This window comes from Oncorhynchus kisutch, linkage group LG17 (assembly GCF_002021735.2).
Source record: "Oncorhynchus kisutch isolate 150728-3 linkage group LG17, Okis_V2, whole genome shotgun sequence".
NCBI lineage: Eukaryota > Metazoa > Chordata > Actinopteri > Salmoniformes > Salmonidae > Oncorhynchus > Oncorhynchus kisutch.
In genome coordinates this window covers 38,293,960-38,301,767 of record NC_034190.2, presented here as the reverse complement: position 1 = coordinate 38,301,767, position 7,808 = coordinate 38,293,960, and the positions used below count along the sequence as shown (strand labels likewise).

Genomic DNA, 7,808 nt, shown 5'->3' with positions numbered 1-7,808 from the left:
CATTAAGAAGGAAAGAAATTCCACAAATTAACTTTTAACAAGGCACACCTGTTAATTGAAATGCATTTTAGGTGACTACCTCATGAAGCTGGTTGAGATTATGCCATGGGTGGCTACTTTGAAGAATCTCAAATATAAAATATATTTTGAGTTATTTAACACTTTTTTAGTTACTACATCAAATCAAATGTATTTATATAGCCCTTCGTACATCAGCTGATATCTCAAAGTGCTGTACAGAAACCCAGCCTAAAACCCCAAACAGCAAGCAATGCAGGTGTAGAAGCACAGTGGCTAGGAAAAACTCCCTAGAAAGGCCAAAACCTAGGAAGAAACCTAGAGAGGAACCAGGCTATGTGGGGTGGCCAGTCCTCTTCTGGCTGTGCCGGGTGGAGATTATAACAGAACATGGCCAAGATGTTCAAATGTTCATAAATGACCAGCATGGTCCAATAATAATGAGGCAGAACAGTTGAAACTGGAGCAACAGCACGGCCAGGTGGACTGGGGACAGCAAGGGGTCATCATGTCAGGTAGTCCTGAGGCATGGTCCTAGGGCTCAGGTCCTCCGAGAGAGAGAGAGAGAGAGAAAGAAAAAGAGAAAGAGAGAATTAGAGAGAGCACACTTAAATTCACACAGGACACCGAATAGGACAGGAGAAGTACTCCAGATATAACAAACTGACCCTAGCCCCCGACACATAAACTACTGCAGCATAAATACTGGAGGCTGAGACAGGAGGGGTCAGGAGACACTGTGGCCCCATCCGAGGACACCCCCGGACAGGGCCAAACAGGAAGGATATAACCCCACCCACTTTGCCAAGTGAACCACTTTGATCACTACATGATCCCATATGTGTCATTTCATAGTTTTATAGAAAATAGTAAAAATAAAGAAAAGCCCTTGAATGAGTAGGAATGTCCAAACCTTTGACTGGTACTGTATACAGTTGAAAATTGAATTTAATCAGAAGCCACTGCCAGATTTCTGGATTGGGCTGCGCTCAGAGTATCCTGCCTTGGCAAATCGCGCTGTTGAGACACTGATGCCCTTTGCAACCATGTACCTATGTGAGAGTGGATTCTTGGCCCTCACTAGCATGAAAACTAAATACAGGCACAGACTGTGTGTGTAAAATGATTTAAGACTCTCTCCAATACAACCCAACAATGCAGAGTTATGTGCATCCTTTCAAGCACACCCTTCTCATTAACCTGTGGTGAGTTATTCACAATTTTCGATGAACAATGTTAGAATTGCGTAAATTCGAATCTGGTATCAGGATAAATATAACAATGAGTCACCGATTATATACTATGTATTTTTTATTAGCTAAGTAATAAATGGCAAATGCAACTTTCGTATATACGGGCTCACTGTAATCCCACGCAGGGCAGAACAGGGAACTGACAAGATGTATGTAAACAGTGTTCTTATACTGTGATAGACATTGTTCCAACCCGTCTGTTGGCCTATCACAGTAGAGGCTGGGTGTGGTTTAAACTTGCTCAGCTTATTGCAGGCGCTCAGGCGGGTCCCCGCCTCTTGGCGCTTCTTGGAGTCCTCCCTCAGTCGATGTATAGATTCTTACTGTTCTGGTATCACCCCCTAGTTATAACAATTGCTCAGTTCATGTGTTTAAAGTATTTTTCCATCTCAGTTAAACCTCGTGATGACCACCCCTCCCTATCACAACTTTGTAAGATACAGCAAGTCACACCATGTGCTCAATATTGTTACATACAAAGGACAAAGCATCTGCTGGGCTGTTATCTACAGTTTTGCAACATGCAGGTCACACCATGTTACTCAGTTCTTGTTACACACAAACAGGCAAGTAGCAAGCAGTTGTTTAATCTCATAATGATGCTCCAGTGCACAAATGCAGACACCTCACTCACACAAACCAACATCAGATAATATTTAATCATATATATATGGTAAGGACTATAATGTAAAACACAGGATCCCACAACAAATAATGTTTTATATGTAAGATGGCTAAATAAAGAGCAAAATTATTGATTATTATTATTTGTCCAATAAGAGCTCTCTGTCACTTCCCACGAGCCGGGTTGTGACAAAAACTCACACTCATTCTTATGTTTAATAAATGGATCGTATAGTGTGTTTGCGGCAGGCTTACAATGATGGCAAAAAAAAAACATTTGAGTGCGCTGACCCTGGTGCTAGAGGGGGTACGCAGCTGGAGGTTGAATGATTGAAGGGGTACAGGACTATACAAGTTTGGGAACCAATGGTCTAGGAGAACGAGGACAGGGGCATAGCCTTGGTCGGACGCCATTAAAAGGTAAATTACAACCTTCACGAGTGCAGTCTTAGTGCTATGATGGGGTCTAAAACCAGACTGAAGCATTTTGTATACATTATTTGGCTTCAGGGAGGCAGTGAGTTTCTGCGCCACAGCTTTTTCTAACATTTTTGTGAGGAATGGGAGATTCGATATAGGCCGATAGTTTTTATTTTAGCAACAAGATTATGTACTATATGTACAAATTAAAATATACTAATAGCACAAACTCCATCAATGCCACGCCCCTTCTGAATCCCTCGATGTTCTTGGAGTTTGTGCTATTAGTACAAATAAACATAGCTAGCTATTTTACAGTGAACGAGAGGTAAGTTATCGGATAAGAAATGACCAATCTAATGTTTTCTGTATTTCAGCCGCATAATTCTAGACTTTTATTTGATTCAGTTATGTGTATTGCGTTATCATCTTGTATACTGGAAGTGATCTTTATTCGCCCTGGCCAACATTGTTGGTGGTTCCCGGAAGCATGTTTTAGCTAGCTGTTAAAAAATCTACTCGCTGTTGTTACATTTATGTAAAAAGATAATCAAGAATATCAATCGTGTAAGCACATGGACATACTTTTTAGCTAATTGTTTATTTATTTAATTATTTAAGTGGTGGGCTATGAGTGACAGACTAACTCAATCGGCCATGATTCCGTGAACTGATACCGGAACTGACCGTGTTGTCATTTGTAATATAATGAATCAACTTAATTATGTTGAATTCTGCAATAAACTTAAGAAAAAACTATTTACAGTGAACTATTGTTCTGCATATAATGTATAATAATAGAAGAAACAATTGTATTTAGCATTTTAATTAGACCTGTGATAGTGTAGCTAGTTAATTTATTGGCATGTCCAACAGAAAAATTACTGGTCTGCACAACCATTCGAATGATCAGAGAGAAAAATGTGAAAATATTTTGAGCCTTAGTAGTTGCCAGTGAAACATTGTCGACAGTATGTTGAGATGTTATTCACACTGCTTTGGGGCACCATTATGTGCTTCTAGGTTAACCCTCTAAAAAAAGTTCCAGATTGAAACATTTAAGACCTGATTACAACTCTCTCTTTCTGAGAGTGGCTATATTCAACATAGTTTACTATCTTACTTGACGATCAGGTAAAACACAGAATGACTGTTGTAGCCTAAGTTTGTGCACTGGGACAGCATCAGTGGCCTAGACTGGGAAGCCTTACTGTCCCAAGTCTACAGGGGCAATAGGGATGTGACCCGACAATAGCGCAACCAATAACACTCTATGAGGCAGTAATTACACATTTTGTAAAACATCTTTGATCTGCTGTAATGGTTTCCTGACACAAGAACAAGCCAATTGATTAGAATATATAATGGATTATCAAAAATTGCTCTCTGCTAGACTGAAAAATGATTTGATGTTTGATGATTTTGAACACACACAAAAATTGCGTAGTTCCTGCGTTTTGCCTTTGTAGGGCAGAAGTGGGAGCTTAATAATAATATATTACTATCAATATATCAAAACTATATAATAAAATATAGGCCTACAACCCCTCAAGTATGCTCATAAAAAAACAAATGCATTAGGTATGCCTTAGGAACTAATGCATTAGGTCCTGACCCCTCCTGTCGAAGCCTCCAGTAGTTTATGTGTCGGGGGGCTAGGGTTAGTCTGTTATATCTGGAGTATTTTTCCTGTCTTGTCCTGTGTGTATTTAAGTATGCTCTCTCTAATTCTTTCTTTCTCTCTCTCTCTCTAAGGACCATGCCTCAGGACTACCTGGCATGATGACTCCTTGCTGTCTCCAGTCCACCTGGCCGTGCTGCTGCTCCAGTTTCAACTGTTCTGCCTGCGGCTATGGAACCCTGACCTGTTCACCTGACATGCTACCTGTCCCAGACCTGCTGTTTTAGACTCTCTAGGGATAGCAGGAGCGGTAGAGATCCTCTCAATGATCGGCTATGAAAAGTCAACTGACATTTACTCCTGAGGTGCTGACCTGTTGCACCCTCGACAACCACTGTGATTATTCTTATTTGACCATGCTGGTCATTTATGAACATTTGAATATCTTGGCCATGTTCTGTTATAATCTCCACCCGGCCACCCCTCATAGCCTGGTTCCTCTCTAGGTTTCCTCCTAGGTTTTGGCCTTTCTAGGGAGTTTTTCCTAGCCACCGTGCTTCTACACCTGCATTGTTTGGGGTTTTAGGCTGAGTTGCTGTACTGCACTGAGATATCAGCTGATGTAAGAAGGGCTATATAAATTAGATTTTTGGTAAAACGAACATCCTAAGTCTTTCTGTTGAGCACTTTGGCATTCCAAGACAATTGCTAAAAGTACTTCTACAGTCATTAGATGTACTGTACAGATTTCCAGTTTCTGTCTGTTTCTCTGCTCTGTCATGACCTCCAGAGTCAGGCCAATAACTAACTCCAATAACTGAATCAGCATTCTTTATCAGTTTATTGATCTTGTTCCTTGGGTAGACAATTTAATATTCAAAATAACCCTCTGCTTCCTAACCTCATTCTGGAATGATGATTCACATAATATGACATGATGGTATGTGTATGATATTAAACAATTAGCCTTTTGTGTTCATATTGACAGATTATGAAGATGTACATTGTCCTCATTTCAGAAATGCTGGGATCAACAAAACAAACATGTCCAAGCTGCTACCCAAACCCTTGAGGTGAGATCTAAAAAATTAGACCTCTTTGGGGTCCCACAGCCCTACAAAGAAAGAAAATAATGAAGGCTTAGAAAAATAGGTGAAAAAAAACGATAACAAGGGGTTCCAGGACTGACGCTGAATTCGTCCGACTGTGGATATTGCATACCTCCATGTGAGTGAAAATATTTTCATCACAAGCATATCTGTTAATATTTTGTTGAGGCAGAATGTAGAAACTTTTTACACTCATGAGCAAGGAGACTTTCCTATGAAATTGTACAGAAATAATGACTATTAATGACTTGTCTAGTTTCTAGCTTCTTAGTCTAGTTTCTGGGGAAAAAGAAGAATACAGGGAGGGGAGGGTTAAAGCCCAGGTCCTCACCCCCTCTAGGGGAGGAGACAATGGCTCACACTGCCCTTAGATCTGCCTCCTGGGGGAATTCAGGCATGAAGGCTATCTGTGTCCTGCATACTTGATTGATATAAACTGAGTATATAAATAAACACCTGCTTTTTCCAAGACATAGTTCTTGCCAAGGTAGCAGCTTCCTGGGGTCCATAAAAAAGTAAACATTAAAATACATTTTACAATACATTAAGTGTGTGCCCTCAGGTAACTACTCTACTAGAACACAATCCAGGTGTACGTGTATATAGCGTGCAGTGGCGATATTAGCATGTAAATCTTGGTGGGGCAAAAAAAAGTGAGATACATGCCAGAAAAGCCACTACACAACACTAAACATTACATGAATTGCACTATAACGGTGACAAACGGTGCCCACAAACTGTTAGGGCCTACATAAAGCTGTCCCCACAGCAGAATCCCAACAGCAGCCCCAACACCTTACCACTGCTACACCTGCCTATCAGCGGAGCCTTGTCTGGTAGAGAAACAGTTAATTCAGCCTCATTTACTGCCTTTAAAAAAACATAGCTGATATGGCTGACTTGCTTAAACAAATGTGGTTTCTAATGACAATTGAGATGTTCAAACTATTGCATAAGGGAACGGATAAGAGACAATCCGTCATTTCGATTTAGACATTAATGAGCGAGCTAGGATGGACGTAGTCAATATAACTATTTGTTCAGCACGTTTTAAATGTGCAGCGACAGAATTCAGAACATGGGCCGTTCTTACAGTGTTCTCTCTATACACCAAGTCAGAACCGTAGGATAAATAAAGTGGGCGTATAAGCAGACAATGGAAGCACTTACAATATTCAAAGATGACGTTTCTCAAAAACAGGTTATAGGCTAATATGCATGTCAATCTCTCCTGGCTGAAAGTGGAAGAGAGATTGACTTCAACACTACTTTTATTTATGAGAGGTATTGACATGTTGAATGCACCGAGCTGTCTGTCTAAACTACTGGCACACAGCTCGGACACCCATGCATACCCCACAAGACATGCCACAAGAGGTCTTTTCACAGTCCCCAAGTCCAGAACAGACTATGGGAGACACAAAGTACTACATGGAACTCTAATCCACATCAAGTAACTGATGAAAGCAGTAAAAATTTGGTTTTAAAAAACAGATAAAAAAACCCACCTTAAAACAGCTAAGACTGTGAAGCAACACAAACATTGGCACAGACACGTGCATACACACACACACGCAGGTGTGGCAGCAGCTAATGGAGAACCATAATAAATACAACTACAAATACATTTTTGGACTCACCTTGTTGTGCTGAGCTCAATTGAACAGGAAGGCACGGCAGTTCGTTGTGGACAAATCTTGACATCAAAGTCTGGCATTCTCTGGATTTATGGTGCTTTCAAGACAGCTGGGGGGAGGTTGAATCATGACGACAGTGATCTTCAGGTTGTAGCTCTAGAAAGAGGCCCGAGTTCCCGATTTACAATTCAGAGTTGGATGAATGTTCAAATGTATTTTCCCAGTCATAGCTCGTTTTTCCTTAGTTCCCAGTTGTCTTGAACTCACAAAAGTCCAATTTTGCAGTTCCAAGTTAACAGTTGTTTTGAGTGCGGCACAAATCATGCTTCATTGACAGCATAGCCAATGTTGAAAGTTTATCATTTTAAACTAGGAAAAGAGACCCCTTAATCTTAGACTTAGGACCACACAGCCACTCCACTGAATAACAGGCTAGTGATTGCTTTGCAATGCTTGCAGTTAGCCACTGACTCCTTCCAAACCGCTCACTGTTTGCTATTTCCAATGGCCGATTTCCAATGGCTGTTTATGTCCAATGGCCGATGAGCACCAATATATTTTATCTATTATTTCTCTTCTACATTGGAGCCTGTTTATGGTAGAGAAATTACCATTCAATTATCTGGCAACAGCTCTGGTGGACATTCCTGTAGTCAGCGCTGAGGCCAATAAAAGGCCACTCTAAAATATGTAGTTTTGTCACACAACACAATGTGTAATTGATTGGTGTTTAATCAGTTTTTTGATCTGCCACACCTGTCAGATGGATGGATTATGTTGGCAAAGGAGAAATGCTAATTAACAGGGATGTAAATAAAAATGTGTGCACAAAATTTGAGAGAAACCAGATTTTTGTGCTTATGTCAGCTCATGAAACATGGGAACACTTTACATGTTGCGTTTATATTTTTGTTCAGTGTATTTCATGATCATGGATATATGGCATGATGGTCATCATAAGCATTCCATCCAATTGGCAACAGATTTTCATGATAATATTCTCAAATCTGCATTAAAAAAAAAACATGCACATTTTCCCACCAAAGGCATTTCCATCACAGAGATAGAGGACTTGGGACCCAAAGCCCATTTTAGCATGGGCAGTGATATTGAGGACTTTTGAAGT

General features: G+C 40.3%; 1 long non-coding RNA gene across 1 annotated transcript; it reads left to right on the top strand.

Moving 5' to 3' along the window:
- The first annotated feature begins 2,325 nt into the window (after positions 1-2,325).
- Positions 2,326-4,928, top strand: LOC116354404 (uncharacterized). Its single transcript, XR_004203623.1, has 2 exons — positions 2,326-2,643; positions 4,071-4,928. It is a non-coding gene; the product is annotated as an uncharacterized LOC116354404 (long non-coding RNA).
- Positions 4,929-7,808: the final 2,880 nt, after the last annotated feature.